Source organism: Barbus barbus (assembly GCF_936440315.1).
Source record: "Barbus barbus genome assembly, chromosome: 13".
NCBI lineage: Eukaryota > Metazoa > Chordata > Actinopteri > Cypriniformes > Cyprinidae > Barbus > Barbus barbus.
This window is the reverse complement of record NC_136741.1, coordinates 5348438-5365525: the sequence shown is the minus strand read 5'-3', so window position 1 is coordinate 5365525 and position 17088 is coordinate 5348438. Positions and strand designations below refer to the sequence as shown.

At 35.8% G+C, this 17088-nt stretch overlaps 1 protein-coding gene across 4 annotated transcripts in view; it reads right to left on the bottom strand.

Annotated features, from left to right (window-relative positions):
• Positions 1–13501, bottom strand: part of palm3 (paralemmin 3) — a 43684-nt gene extending 30183 nt beyond the window's left edge. Inside the window, exons 1-2 of one of the 4 annotated variants that reach the window (XM_079432233.1) lie at positions 13414–13475; positions 13117–13265 (exon numbers count right to left, since the gene is read on the bottom strand). The gene's annotated coding sequence lies outside the window, so the exon portion shown is untranslated. Of the gene's footprint in view, positions 1–13116 lie in introns of all 4 variants that reach the window. The other 3 variants (XM_079432232.1, XM_079432235.1, XM_079432234.1) reach the window with 3 other exon arrangements.
• Between the last annotated feature and the right edge of the window lie 3587 nt (positions 13502–17088).

The following is a 17088-nucleotide window of genomic DNA, read 5'->3' as shown; positions in this document are numbered from 1 at the left end:
GGCCCTGACAGCGCCTTGGGGCTTTAGGCATTAAAAAGCACGTCACCTCTAGATGAATACAGCTGACATTCCACTTCTGCTGCACATCACCTAGATTCACAGGAACAAACAGCTCTGAAACTGAGACTTGAGAGCATGAAAATGAAGCTTTTATTATTTATCACCTTTAATATTGCAGCATATTCAGCATCACTGTTGGGCTTGCCTTGTGCTCAACCAGTTTATTGCTGATACATGTGCTTAGATGACAGCGGTTTAACATTACAGTGTTAAAATGAACTTCTGTTTCGACAGAACTTTTCCGGACATTTTCCTCTACTAACACACCCAGTAATATTGAAAAATTATAATCTTGGATTGTAATTATAATTATAATCATAATCTCAGCGTGTCCACATACCAAATGTTCCAATCTGATTGGCTAGATGCTATACAATTTCAGTCAAGGTGCACAAGACTTTATCTAGAGATGCACAGATATTTTAGCTCCAGAATTAACGGTAAGCCCATAATTATTTTCATATTATGAGAAAGATAAATTGCCAATATTAAAATGCAATACTATTTTAAATTAATAAAATCATAGTAACCTTGTACTTACATATAATGCACAGTTATACTACATTATAATACTTATCACCTTTAGAAATAATAATTTATCTTTGGTTTAAAAAATATAATGCATATATATAATACATTATGAATACCTTTATAATGCATTATACATGGATAATTTAAATTTTAAATGTTTATTATAAATAAGCATTAAAAATAACAAATAATTTTAAATACTTATTAAAAGTTCATAAGAGAGGCATTATAATTATAATATTATAATGTACATTTGAAAAAATTATAATATTATAATGTACATTTGAAAAAACTGATATTGATTTTGAGATTTGCTAACAATTTTCCAAACTAGTTTTTAAGATATTTTTAACGTCAAGTGAGTGTTAGATTATGGAAAAGGTCATATAAATATAATCTAAAAAATATGGTAAACAGACACAACTGAATATCCAATATTGACTAATAAAACAAATTAAAATAAAAAAAAAACACTAATATTGTGCATTAAATAATATGGCACCAATATGTAATACATTTTATCAGTTTGTAATAAACTAAGTAATTTGTTAGTCCTTGACCAGAATGCTGCAATATGGTTCTGCAATCTTTTTTTATCCAAAACCAACCGTATTATGACATCTCAGGTCAAATAAGGATTTTAAACACAATAACCTTGAGCAGACTGTGAATATCTACAGGAAGCTAAGTTACTAATACCGCTATCTGACATTCATCCGAGTTTCTTTTAAACTCCAGTGTCAATTATTAATTTAGCCTTTAATGAACAGAGACTCAGTAAGCCACGGTCAATGATTAAACATCTCTTTCCCCAACGGGATCTCAAAGCACACTTTCCCTCCTGCACTTTCATAATGAATCATTTCAGGATATTCCACCAGATATTCTTGTGATCAAGGCAGGCAGGAAAAGTGACATGTAATGGCATGTTGCTGTTGCTGTCTGGGATTAGTGATGTTCTTAAACAGGTTTAGGGGAAGAATGTGAGACCAGCCTAATCCTGCCTAAACAAAACGCACTGATTGCCATCAACACAGTTTAGCACCAGGACGCGAGGAATATACCTCAACCATGTCCACTTATAGATGGCCTTGTTTCGCATAAGCGGCTGAAATTGCAGCTGTGCCCTGTTTTCCTGCACTTGAAGACTGAGTGTGCAACTACTTTGAGAAATTTGTGCAAACCCAACTATGCACTTGACATACTGCACTAATAGTCCATTAAGTAATAATTACTTAGTCCATTACACGCAAATATGGAACATTTCTGAAGTGATTAAGCAACACTTTGTGTAAGACATTATGAATTAAACGCACATATTCGTCTGCTCTGCCGATCCAATCAAACGCAGTAATGAGATGGTAAGTGTGGAAAATTACAACTGAAGATGGAAATGCCCTTCTCCCCTTTATGAGTGTTTAAAGCCAACATGAAATCAGAATTGATCCTATATACTTTCTTAATGTTCCTTGTTTTATAGTCAATGTTCGGTGCATGTTATTCCAGAGAAGAAAATGTTTGTGTTTGTAATCTTTCAGTGACTTTCAGCTAATGTCACTGGATTTTGGTTAATGTTAACCAAAGTTTGTTAATGTTAACCAATAGTTATATCTGTGTTGGGCTACTAGCTAATGTAGCCTTTTTAAATAGCAAACATTATGGCAATAATATTAAAAAGATGTAGCATTTCAGAAGAAAAAAATAGAATCAATCAATTCCTGATGGATAAAATCAATTTCAGACCTTTTATTCTCCCAGCCTTACTCAGAAATACATCACAGTAACACAAAGTCACATCTGAAGTCTGTGTGCACAGTACATGTATTGCTCTGCTCTATTTTTATGTAAAAAAAAAAATTTCAGCCTATTAAAAACATAACTTCTCTTTAGAACCAAAAGCACTGAGTCATAGTTTTGTCTTAGTGGATATTAGTGCCTAATGTTTAACACACACATGCTTCTCCGCTGCCCTTGAGTTAGCTTTAGCAATGACAAATCAACCAATAACACAAAGTGTCACTCAAAATATGATTATACAGTGTTGAGAAAACAAGGACTTGTTTTAAGACCTCTCCAGCATGTTTGAAGTTCTTTCCTGATTTTCCTAAATAAACATAAACCTGTTTTACTCTTCTGGTTGAATCTCATGAAGCGCTGCCTTGGACATATTTCACCCTAGACTCTAAAGGAAAAATATGAAATTCTATTTTTGAGATCAGTAACATTTCTCTGTATTGTGACATTATGAAAATCAGGCACATTTTCTCTCCTAATTCTCATTACTGCAATGCCAAAAGCTCATGAGAGTTATGTTAAATTAGCATAAATGAAATTCAGTGCGACAGATAATACCATAATGGGAAAAATGTTATGCAAAACATTTATAGTTTTAAAATATTATGTTGCAGTAAAATAGTCACACATTTCTACAAAGTGTAACCGAAAATTGCTTTTGCATGATGCTGCATTCATATGCACGTTGTCGGACAAAAAAACATAAACACAAAATTGCACCCTCAAATAATATATCGTTATTTTATTGCATTGCAGTATTGAGAATAAATTAGATGTTTTTCGCATTATAGTGGGGTACTGCAAAGTTCTCCTTGACAACACTGGCTAATTATGGCTAATGGCTCAACCCACTTTACAGGGTAATCGACATCAAACTACACAGCGTGTTCAAAGACAACACTCGTGACCTTGAGTGTGTGAAATGTGAGACAACATCTCATAGGGATCTCCTGCAAATCTTTGTAGCATGTCAACAAGATAATCGGGATAAAAAGGTTGTAGAAAGGTTAAAAAACATTGACGGGATTCCACATTCAAGATAATAGAGCAGCTAAGGTAATCAACTAAGCAGCTAATTAGTGAGGAAGGAGTTGACAGGAGAAAAGAGTTTCCTGGCACGAAAAACACAACGGTTTTAAAATATTGAACAAATTAGCAGACATTAATGTCAATATCTGTAGAAAACGAAGCATGCAAACAAGGTGCAACAAAGGGTCATCTAAAACATTTCACAGCATTAAATTAGAGCATTTTAAGCATGTCTTTAACGGCACCCGATGAATATAAATCATAACGCACTGCTATTCATAAATAATTACAAGCATCCCTATCTGCCCTTCATGCAGGCAGAGGAAATTAATCAGGTAGTGTTCTAACAGCAAGCCTGCTTTCAAAATATTCATAGTTTTTATTACTAATTCCCAGCTCCATACGGCAGAGATGACAGAAGAGCTCTGACCTCATATCCTTCACGCTCTGCAGGGTATCTGAGCATCTGCTGGGTTTAAAGCCTCTTCATGAGGCGTATTCATCGTTTATGCGTCAAATTGTTGAGTTCAAGACAAAGTGTACTTTGATAGATCAATATAGGTCACTTTATGGTTGAGTATTTAATTGGTATGGTCAAACCCTGGAGAAAGTTGTCTAAATGTGGTTGGGTTCTCCTAACCTAGGGATGCCCAGCATGTTCCTGGAGATCTACTGCAGAGTTCAGTTCCAACCCTGATCAAACACAGTTGTCTGTAATTATCAACTGCTCCTGAAAATCTGAATGAGTTGGTTCAGCTATGTTTGAACAGGGCTGGAGCTGAACTTTGCGGGAAGATAGATCTCCAGGAACAGGATTGGGTATCCCTGTCTTAACCCTCTGGTTGTGTTCGGGTCAAATTGACAAGAATTTTTTTTTCTTTTTCCTGAAAATACTAGTTAACGTTATCGCATTGGACTCAAACTTACTGACTTTGCGCACATAGGGTACAAGTATTTCTCATAAATTTTTTTAGAATTTTCGTAATTTTTTGTGGGTTTTATTTCACCTAGTCACACTCGTTGTGTTCCCGGTCAAAAATGACCGGACTCCAAACAACTGCTTATAAATCTGTCAATATGCTATATTATCACTAAATATTGGATTCATTCTTTTTGTCAACTTGTTTTCTTTCATTTAGGACTGGTTTTGTGTTTCTATTTGCTTCTGATTAATCGTAGGCCTCATTTATCTGAAAGTAGGCACCTAATTTTTTGAGTGAAAAAATTATTTTTTATGAATAATTTTCACAATATTAAACAAAAAATTATAAAAATTTGCACTGTTTCTCACACTAGTGTACTTTAATGTTTAATCAGGAAGTTTGCTTTTAAATGCTTTTATTTTGTACAAAATTGCAAAAAGTCACACTCGTGGTGTTCCCGGTCAAAAATGACCGGACTCCAAACAACTGCTTATAAATCTGTCAATATGCTATATTATCACCAAATATTGGATTCAATCTTTTTGTCAACTTGTTTTCTTTCATTTAGGACTGGTTTTGTGTTTCTATTTGCATCCGATTAATCGTAGGCCTCATTTATCTGAAAGTAGGCACCTAATTTTTTGAGTGAAAAAAGCATTTTTTATGAATAATTTTCACAATATGAGAGAAAAAATTATGAAAATATGCACTGTTTCTCTCACTAGTGTACTTTAATGTTTAATCAAGAAGTTTGCTTTTAAATGCTTTTATTTTGTACAAAATTGCACAAAGTAACACTTGTCAAAAATGGCCGGCCATTGAAAGTGAATGGGGAAGAATGAAAGAAACAACTAGTGTTCAGGAGCATGTTGTGCTTGCAAACAAAGACCTTGGACCTTTGCATGTGTGGATGCATTTATACTCAAGCTATCACACACACACATGCGCACACACGCACGCGCACACACACACACACACCCATCCATCCATGCATACAAACTATTTTATTACACCTATTTCATCCTACCCTGAACTGCATGCAATATCCTTTTATGAATAAAAAAGGATCTCTCTCTCTCTCTCTCTCTCTCTCTCTCTCTCACACACACACACACACACACACACGCTCAGACTGCCTTGTCTTTAGCCTGCATTGACCTCAAAAATAATCTTTTCTTTCACCACATATTCTAGACTACGGAGCCCCTTAGAGCTCATGGTGGTGGAAAGATTTCGGGGTGGGTGAAAAAAATTCGGGGTGGGAGGAAAAAATATTTTTCAAATCTTTTGCGTTCTCTCGCAAAGATGTTTGCGTTCTCTCGCAAAACTTTGCGTTCTCTCGCAAAGATGTTTGCGTTCTCTCGCAAAACTTTGTGTTCTCTCGCAAAGATGTTTGCGTTCTCTCTCAAAGATGTTTGCGTTCTCTCGCAAAGATGTTTGCGTTCTCTCTCAAAGATGTTTGCGTTCTCTCGCAAAACTTTGTGTTCTCTCGCAAAGATGTTTGCGTTCTCTCGCAAAACTTTGTGTTCTCTCGCAAAGATGTTTGCGTTCTCTCGCAAAACTTTGTGTTCTCTCGCAAAGATGTTTGCGTTCTCTCTCAAAGATGTTTGCGTTCTCTCGCAAAACTTTGTGTTCTCTCGCAAAGATGTTTGCGTTCTCTCTCAAAGATGTTTGCGTTCTCTCTCAAAGATGTTTGCGTTCTCTCTCAAAGATGTTTGCGTTCTCTCGCAAAACTTTGTGTTCTCTCGCAAAGATGTTTGCGTTCTCTCGCAAAACTTTGTTCTCTCGCAAAGATGTTTGCGTTCTCTCGCAAAGATGTTTGCGTTCTCTCGCAAAACTTTGTGTTCTCTAGCAAAGATGTTTGCGTTCTCTCGCAAAACTTTGTGTTCTCTCGCAAAGATGTTTGCGTTCTCTCGCAAAACTTTGTGTTCTCTCGCAAAACTTTGTGTTCTCTAGCAAAGATGTTTGCGTTCTCTCGCAAAGATGTTTGCTTTCTCTCGCAAAACTTTGCGTTCTCTTGCAAATATGTACGCAAAGTTTTGCGAGGGAACGCAAACATCTTTGCGAGAGAACGCAAAGTTTTGCGAGGGAACGCAAACATCTTTGCGAGAGAACGCAAAGTTTTGTGAGGGAACGCAAAAGATTTGAAAAATATTTTTTTCCTCCCACCCCGATTTTTTTTCACCCACCCCGAAATCTTTCCACCACCATGAGCTCTAAGCGGTTCCGTACTAGACAAAACATTATGACAATATGTTTAGAGGCTTTCATGTTCTCTCAGAGTAAACGAAAGTTTACAATTAAATGCTAGAGCATACAAATGCCTCACAGTGCCTTGCTTGTCATTTACACGAGGAAAAGACAACTGAAGAAGAATTTTACAGTGACGATGCATTGCAAGATATATTGGAAGATAAAAATATCACTGGACAAGCTGAAAACCTTGCAACAACTGAAAAGAAGCAATCTTCTGATTTTGAGGACCCAGCTGAAGTTGATGTAACGTTCTGGTCGAGGGATGGAAAAAAAGTCAATGCAGGCCAAAGACAAGGCAGTTTGAGCATTTGTGTGCATTGTGTGTGTGTGTGTGTGTGTGTGAGAGAGAGAGAGTTATAATATGAGATTCATAAAAGCATATTGCATACAGTTCAGGGTAGGATGAAATAAGTGTAATACAATAGTTTGTATGCATAGATGTGTGTGTGTGTGTGTGTGTGTGTGTGTGTGTGTGTGTGTGTGTGTGTGTGATAGCATGAGTATACATGCACACACTGGTCCAAGGCATTTATGTTTGCAAGCACAACATGCTCCTGAACACTAGTTGTTTCTTTCATTCTTCCCCATTCACTTTCAATGGCCGGCCATTTTTGACAAGTGTTACTTTGTGCAATTTTGTACAAAATAAAAGCATTTAAAAGCAAACTTCTTGATTAAACATTAAAGTACACTAGTGTGAGAAACAGTGCAAATTTTCATAATTTTTTCTCTCATATTGTGAAAATTATTCATAAAAAATTATTTTTTCACTCAAAAAATGAGGTACCTACTTTCAGATAAATGAGGCCTACGATTAATCAGATGCAAATAGAAACACAAAACCAGTCCTAAATGAAAGAAAACAAGTTGACAAAAAGATTGAATCCAATATTTGGTGATAATATAGCATAATGACAGATTTATAAGCAGTTGTTTGGAGTCCGGTCATTTTTGACCGGGAACACCACAAGTGTGACTTTTTGCAATTTTGTACAAAATAAAAGCATTTAAAAGCAAACTTCTTGATTAAACATTAAAGTACACTAGTGTGAGAAACAGTGCAAATTTTCATAATTTTTTCTCTCATATTGTGAAAATTATTCATAAAAAATTATTTTTTCACTCAAAAAATGAGGTACCTACTTTCAGATAAATGAGGCCTACGATTAATCAGAAGCAAATAGAAACACAAAACCAGTCCTAAATGAAAGAAAACAAGTTGACAAAAAGATTGAATCCAATATTTGGTGATAATATAGCATAATGACAGATTTATAAGCAGTTGTTTGGAGTCCGGTCATTTTTGACCGGGAACACCACGAGTGTGACTTTTTGCAATTTTGTACAAAATAAAAGCATTTAAAAGCAAACTTCCTGATTAAACATTAAAGTACACTAGTGTGAGAAACAGTGCAAATTTTCATAATTTTTTGTTTAATATTGTGAAAATTATTCATAAAAAATTTTTTTTTACCCAAAAAATGAGGTACCTACTCTCAGATAAATGAGGCTTATGATTAATCAGAAGCAAATAGAAACACAAAACCAGTCCTAAATGAAAGAAAACAAGTTGACAAAAAGATTGAATCCAATATTTAGTGATAATATAGCATAATGACAGATTTATAAGCAGTTGTTCGGAGTCCGGTCATTTTTGACCGGGAACACCACGAGTGTGACTTTTTGCAATTTTGTACAAAATAAAAGCATTTAAAAGCAAACTTCCTGATTAAACATTAAAGTACACTAGTGTGAGAAACAGTGCAAATTTTTATAATTTTTTGTTTAATATTGTGAAAATTATTCATAAAAAATGCTTTTTTCACTCAAAAAATGAGGTACCTACTCTCGGATAAATGAGGCCTACGATTAAACAGAAGCAAATAGAAACACAAAACCAGTCCTAAATGAAAGAAAACAAGTTGACAAAAAGATTGAATGCAATATTTGGTGATAATATAGCATATTGACAGATTTATAAGCAGTTGTTTGGAGTCCGGTCATTTTTGACCGGTAACACAAAAGGCGTGACCGGAGTCCGAACACAACCAGAGGGTTAACCAGTTATAGGTTTTCAGTGGCTGGTGCTTACACCAATATCCAGGGCCATAACCACAATCATTAGTGAGGACATGTAATTATAAATATGGTGTTTCAATGACCAATTCTTAAACTATTTCGTTTGATCTTCTCACAATATTTGGATGCATCATTGACAACATATAGAAAAGTTGCCACTGGCTGATATAATGCTTATAATGCCACTAAACATAACAAGTCAGTCTTAACATTTAAAATGAGTGACATTTGCAGACAAAAAAAAATAAAATATATTATTTTCAGAAACATGCACAAAAGCTTTCTTGTGCACATGAATATGTTTTCTTCAAATTTGACTTTAAAGGCTTCATATATTTTACTCAATATTTACTCAAAATTTCAATTATCCTTTAACAAAATGAACAGAGGAGTCACTCTTTGTCCAAGCAGTTATGTTAATTGGCTGATGAGATAATTTCCAGTATCTCAAATGACTAAATATTGGCCAATTCATTGGTCTCACCAATATATCAGTCTATCAATATTTTAACCCAAGGCTGCATCAGAAGGACTGTGATAAGTTTATTGTAAAGCACTTTTTGTATCTAGAAAGAAAAAAAAATTCATAACATTCTATTATCGAACTACACAAAGTTGTAGTCAAGTTAGATCCAATTCACCAAGATTTACTCACTTATAAAACTAACATAGCACAAAGCAGAACCTCTGGGCCACTGAGCCCACCAGTAAAAATAGACATGGGTGCTCAATAAACTTCAGATTTATTACCTGCAGGCCATTGAGAAGAATGTGTTAGCTTCCCAAGGCCCAGCAGCTTCTCTTATACGAGATAATAATAAGCTCTGAGTGACAGCGAGTCCAGTAGAGATGTGATGGCATTCCACTGCATATTTTCACAATGAAATTAAGATGGGATTCGGGCAGTTTGATTTGAGCTCGCTTTCACCCTTTACCTACACCGATAAACTATTATGAAGAAGGAAAACTATAAACATACTGAAATAAACAATTTCAGTTTCCAAATGAAATGAACATGACATCTGTGCCATAAGACAATAAGAAGCTATATCTCTCCTTTTGTATTCCAGGAAAGAAAGTCATATAGGTTTTTGGAACAACATGAGGGTATAAGAAAATTATGGCAAAGCTTTCATATTTGGGCTAACTATTTCTTTAACAACTTTTGCATGTGTGTACTAGCAAAAAATCAGCAGAGTGATGTCATCGCATTGTCCTCCTGTGGTTTTCCACAGTGGTTTCCCATCAAAAGTAAACACGTCTCCAACAGCTAGCCAATTCTTTAGCCAGCAGGACACTGTGAAACGTTCCAAGCGCACACTGAGAGATGAGTACTAAGACTGCAGCGAGGGATGATGGGGGAAATACTCAGTGTAAAATTACACACTGAGCAACAGTGTCTTTGGCCTCAGGCTGTTATACAAAGAGGTTCTCTGGAAGGCTGCATGTATAAACATCAATTTAGCATCCAAACAGAAATGCATCTAATAGCATGACACAGTTCTCAAAGTAGATCTGTTCACACCATCCCATGTGGAAAAAAAGCAACAAAAGCTTTTGCTAAACTTAGACAGGTTGCCTCCAGAGATTTCTGGGGGGTTTCTGATTATGCTGACAGTGTACCTTTGGGGTGCATTTAGATTGATTGTAGCCTTCTCTCATCTCTCTTAAATTATCCTGGCAAACATACAAGTCCAACGCCTACAGACCAACCCCAAGAGGAACCCAAAGAACTGGAACATCTTACCAGCAGCAGCAGCCCTCCATCTGAATTTGCATATCACAGATTTCACACCAATAAACATCAACCCATCAGTCTCGATTTGTTAGGATTTGGATGTGCCACATAATTGAATATGCAGAACTACGTAATTGTATAGACTCTTAAAAATAAAGTGGTTTTCACAGAAAGAACCAATTTAGGTTCCCCCAAAAACATTTCAATAAACAGTTCTTAAAACAGTTTTTATGTAAAGAACTTTAGTTGTTCTAACTTCAACAATGAAATCTAAGTTATCTAATTTCTGTGCCATTTGCAACACCAAACAGAATTGCTAAAATACTGATTGTTTTCAAACATGTTTCCCTGAACACTCCCCCATCCACGATAAACAGTCCTGTCTCAAATTCATGCTATCGGTTCAGTTATCGTTGCTACATCAGGCTCAAACAACAATTTAACAATTTAAATGTTTTTAACATAAAAAAAATACACACTTCAGCCTTAAATGTTTATTTTTCTCAAGAGAGAAGCAATTAATAACTGTCTGCCAATGTGTGTGTCCTGCTTTAAATCCAGAGGCAAATCAATGCTTCAGACTGCACAGGTCATTTTTCTTGGCGTAATTGAGTATTTGATGGCATAGTGACTCCGTGGCAGTGAGGAATTTCCCTTCAGCAAACTGAACATCCATCATCTAGAGGTCTAGGAATACTTCAGAGCATCTTCACCACGACACGATGGCCAAGTGAAGACCGTTCCTTCTCTATACCTCTCAGTTTTCTCTTGCTGGCTGTCTGCACTTTTATTTTCATTTTCTAAATCTCTGTACTTTTCACTCTGGTGGACCTGAACTGCACTTTAAACTTCCTCCCTTCATGGGTGGAAAAGCACCAGATAGAATTAGTTTAAATCACTTGAACAGGTTGCAACTGCAATGGCAAGGACGGTTTCCAGCTCTGCTACCTATTGTTTCAGGCCTGTTTATTCCTCAGTTCCAGATAAAACCTCTTTTTGTCAATGGTAAGCAGTTCTTGCACAGACAAGCGAGCAGACAACTTGAGTGGTGAGGAAAACCTCAGGTGGATTCTCTTTTTCTCTCCAATCATTCAGTTCAGTGAATTCTAAGAGCTCCATTTTGCTCTTCGTGTTGACACACTCATATACTTACAATGTCCAAATTCTGTGTGAGCATGCTTTTAAAAATGACTGCAGCATGAAATTGGGTTGGCAACTAATCCTGCAAAGTATCTGCAGATATATTCTTACTTTAAATGAGGAATATGTAAACTTGGTACTTATTTAGATGTTATAATACTTTTGTTCTGCTATGGATTACACAGACAGAACCAATCCTGCAAATAGCATTTACTATATGTACTGATCCTTGCATCAAACGACAATTGATAGCCTGTGAAAACTAAACTGATGTATTTAGTTCTGTTACCATGTAGGCTGATGGGATTAACAGCACAGGGTGTTGCAAAGTCCTGCTTTAAACATGGAGACACCTGCTTGGCATGTCAAGTTATATCAAGCCATGTGAGATTATCTTTAAACAAAGTATTATTTGTGCACTGAATATTAAACCCCTTAAAACAGCCAGAATAATCGTCATCTCAAAGACAGCAGTGTCTAAAAGTGTGCCTTTGGACACTTTTGTAGTTTTACTGTAGCAAGAATAGTAATGACTGAGACATATTAATAAAACTGGTAAATGTTTGTGTTACTTGACACTGTAAAGCCAGGTTTCATATACCTGCTGTAGGCATTTTACAAATGTGTATGCAATATGAAAGTGTGATTTTTTTTTATTTTTTTTTTTTAAAGATCTCATTTCCCTTTTGTTTAACTAGGCCTATTATTAGTATCTACTTCACTACTCAAAATACATTAAGAAACCATATTTTATTACAAAAACATCAAATAAAAATTAATAACCCCCTTATGTGATTAACATTTTCAAATCCTGAGATTTTTTGTTTTTTTTAAGGCCTAATATCAAAAATGTATATGGTGTAACTATTCAACAAGAACAAAGTATCTAAAATTATCTTTGTTCATAAAAAAAAAAAATGTTTTAAAACATTTGTCTGCCAAATCCAAGTCAGTGTGTTACAGCAGTTTATAACAACCGTTGCTGTTATAAAATATATATGTTTTTAAATATATTTTAAAACATTTGTCTGCCAAATCCAAGTCAGTGTGACTGCAAGGACTCCCCTATGACTGTGCATCTCAAGGTCAATAAGTTTCTCTCTCTCTCTTTAACTACACATCATAGGCTACATTTTGTCCATGTCATGCAGGGACACGTTTTGTATTTAGTTGTTTTTGCTTAATGGTTACACCCCTTGACATTTTTAGAGCCATACAAAAATAACTTTTATAAAATGGTATAAATAAAAATTTTCAAAAACATATGAAACTGACATGAATAGAAAGATATAATTATAAGAACTTTCCAAATATTTTAAACTAAATTTAAGATCTCAGGCATGCTTATTATTTGTAATTATACAAATTAATGATAATTCCTGCAGATAATTACCTGCGACTGATCATAATCCGCGGATGTGCTTTTCATAGCATAATGTTACGCAGTACGTGCGCGAAGAAAATCATGCTAATATCTAAGACTAACTAATAAGAACGCAACCTGTTGACTGCCTTGACTCAAGTAACAAACAAACAAACCCCTCAATAGCTTTAAAACATCCTTACCTGATGCACTGGCCCGTATGTCCTTCTGAATGGGTAATGAAGTGTTTAAATGCAAACAAGCGGAAAGCGAAACTAATAAAGTTCGGATGTAGGCAGGAGTTCGCATCGAGCGTCTCTGCCCGGAATGGACGAAAACTTCAGCGCGTCTTCTGCTGGAAGAACAAAACACCTGAGGAGCTTCGCCAAGAGCAAAGGAAGGATTTATACTTCAGTAAATCCGGTTAGTTCGAAACTGCTGCCAAGCGATATACAAAACGCCGTTATGATGACATAAAGTAAAAGAAAGGAGATGCAAACCTCCAGTGCAAACTTTGTGCCTCTCCCACCGCGACGCACTTCATGCGGTTCATGCATAGAATGAAAGAGGTTTCTGGTTACCTGACTCTAGTCTCTTCCTGTTTATGAGGCCAAACCTCTTTTTCACTCTTAATAAAAACTCATTGGCTTGTTTATATTTGCTTTTTGGACTTGTTAAAAATTAACTTCTCATGTGGTGTGCAGCAACTGCTGACCCATTTTATTCAGCTGAAGAAAGTGGAGCTTCTAATGTCTAACTTACTGTAACGTTATATTATTTCAAATTAAATAAATGGAAGAGAGCTGTCATCCAAAAGCTGTCATGATGTGTCTAGAAAAGGAGAAGCGGGTCTGTCCTGAAGAACCACATTGGAAGTAATTCTGTTTTTTGGATTTATTTGCATTTGTATTTGTGCTTATTTTGAATTTTATGTCTTTATTTGTCATTTTTATTGTAATAACACACACACATTTCTATTTTTTATTTTCTTAATTACATGTAATTATTTTATTTTATTTTGTTGTCATCTGAACCTCTTTCACCTAACATATTTACTTGAAATCCCCCTGATATTTTAAAATAAATATTTTAATAATTATCAATTTTTTTTTGGTTTACAGATCTCTGAGGATGGATAATGGTCACATGACATTTGAATAAATATTTCATGTTTTATTTTGATGTTACGTTTTTATTCATTTTTTTTTTATGATTTAATTAATTATTAGCTTTCCATTAAACTTATTAACCCCTTCCTTTCACTTTAAAAAACAAAAACAAAAAAAAGTTGAGCCAACTTAAAATTTTAAGGCAACTAGCTTCAGCTGATTTTTGAGTTTTCTCAACTTGTTGTTTTAAGTTTATTCAACAAAAAGTTGAGATTCTCCTACAAAAATAAGTTGAGAGAACTCAAAAATCTGCTCAACCTGGTTGCCTTAAAATTTTAAGTTGGCTCAACTTTTTTTTTTTTTTTACAGTGTTACAAAACACAGTTTGGGAAATCTTGATGTAATGTTTAATGCACTTCATGTTGTTAACAATGAATGGAATATATTTTATTACTCTTTGTATTTTTATGTCAATACAATACAATGTTATCCTATTTAAATCAATGTGATAAACGAGAAAGGTCAAAAGTAAAAGTAGTTTGATTATATTTCCTAAAATGTGTAATGTAATGGATTACATTATTAACAAGTTTTGTCATCAATCGGTATTGGACTACACTACAGTATGTGTGTGTGTGTGTGTGTGTGTACAGTAGTCAACATTTAAAGTGGATCAAAAAAGTTCATCAAGGTTGTCCTATAACAAGAACACAGTTTGGTTTTAGAGCAACTTTGATGAAAGGTTCTGATCCACTTCAAATGTTGACTAGTATATACACTCACCTAAAGGATTATTAGGAACACCATACTAATACTGAGTTTGACCCCCTTTCGCCTTCAGAACTGCCTTAATTCTACGTGGCATTGATTCAACAAGGTGCTGAAAGCATTCTTTAGAAATGTTGGCCCATATTGATAGGATAGCATCTTGCAGTTGATGGAGATTTGTGGGATGCACATCCAGGGCACGAAGCTCCCGTTCCACCACATCCCAAAGATGCTCTATTGGGTTGAGATCTGGTGACTCTGGGGGCCAATTTAGTACAGTGAACTCATTGTCATGTTCAAGAAACCAATTTGAAATGATTCGAGCTTTGTGACATGGTGCATTATCCTGCTGGAAGTAGCCATCAGAGGATGGGTACATGGTGGTCATAAAGGGATGGACATGGTCAGAAACAATGCTCAGGTAGGCCGTGGCATTTAAACAATGCCCAATTGGTACTAAGGGGCCTAAAGTGTGCCAAGAAAGCATCCCCCACACCATTACACCACCACCAGCAGCCTGCACAGTGGTAACAAGGCATGATGGATCCATGTTCTCATTCTGTTTACGCCAAATTCTGACTCTACCCTCTGAATGTCTCAACAGAAATCGAGACTCATCAGACCAGGCAACATTTTTCCTGTCTTCAACCGTCCAATATTGGTGAGCTTGTGCAAACTGTAGCCTCTTTTTCCTATTTGTAGTGGAGATGAGTGGTACCCGGTGGGGTCTTCTGCTGTTGTAGCCCATCCGCCTCAAGGTTGTGCGTGTTGTGGCTTCACAAATGCTTTGCTGCATACCTCGGTTGTAACGAGTGGTTATTTCAGTCAAAGTTGCTCTTCTATCAGCTTGAATCAGTCGGCCCATTCTCCTCTGACCTCTAGCATCAACAAGGCATTTTCGCCCACAGGACTGCCGCATACTGGATGTTTTTCCCTTTTCACACCATTCTTTGTAAACCCTAGAAATGGTTGTGCGTGAAAATCCCAGTAACTGAGCACATTGTGAAATACTCAGACCGGCCCGTCTGGCACCAACAACCATGCCACGCTCAAAATTGCTTAAATCAGCTTTCTTTCCCATTCTGACATTCAGTTTGGAGTTCAGGAGATTGTCTTGACTAGGACCACACCCTTAAATGCATTGAAGCAACTGCCATGTGATTGGTTGATTAGATAATTGCATTAATGAGAAATTGAACAGGTGTTCCTAATAATCCTTTAGGTGAGTGTATGTACATATACACAACTTTTCATTTCACTAGATATTAATGGACTGCAGTGGTGTGGATTACTTTTGGATTATTGTGATGTTTTTATTAGGTGTTTGGACTCTCATTCTGATGGCACCCATTCATTACAGAGGATCCACTGGTGAGCAAGTGATGTAATGCTAAATGTGTCCACATCTGTTCCAATGAAGAAACAAACTCATCTACATCTTGGATGGCCTGAGGGTGAGTAAAATGTACAGCAAATTTTCATTTTTGGGCAGACTATTCCTTAAAAGGCCAGATTTTCGGTGCGGTTTCAGAGTTTTAGTCTGAATGTTTAATATTCTTGTCTGTTCCAATTCTTTTTTTTTCTTACATTTTTTTAAATGTATAAATTATCCATAACTGTCCAAAATTCCACAGCCATTTCCTTAAAATTGACTTGGCCACTGTCCACATGACATAAATCAGGGTGTGCAAGGGCGACCTACTTTGAATCTCTGCTGCAATGCTCTGGAGGATCCCTATTGAGAGTCCTAGATAGGGTGAACCCTGTGATATGTGTAATAATTGTGCCACTTCCACAGCATGGCAAGAGTTTCAGCCTCCTGTCATCAATTCAATTCTCCTTCTGTTTTCAGTGTTTATCATCTGATAAAGATTGAATGGAAGGAGGGAAATGACAGCACTAAGTAGTTAAAGTTGTATGAGAAATAAAAGTGGCTGATTTCAAATCTACAGGCTGCAAGGAGGAAACGGTTGTAGAACACGAAACACTTTTACACTATAGCACACATATTTAGTTTTATGGTGGGCTGTTTAATTGTTAAAATCCAAGAATTACTTTGACATTTTTTTAAACACATTTCTTTGAATAGCCTTTTCCAAAACCTTGTGTGCTAATTTGTGCCAACTTTATTCTCTTTCAAACTCTAGTTGTACAAACACAGGTACCGTCTGGCCACCCTGCATTTCCATTTTTATTGTTTCCAACTTTGCCATCTGTTGTTTTTATTAATATTTTCCTTTTTTTTTTTTTTTCTTTGGAGTAGAGCAATGATCCAACGGGCTAACTATGTGTTGCCAC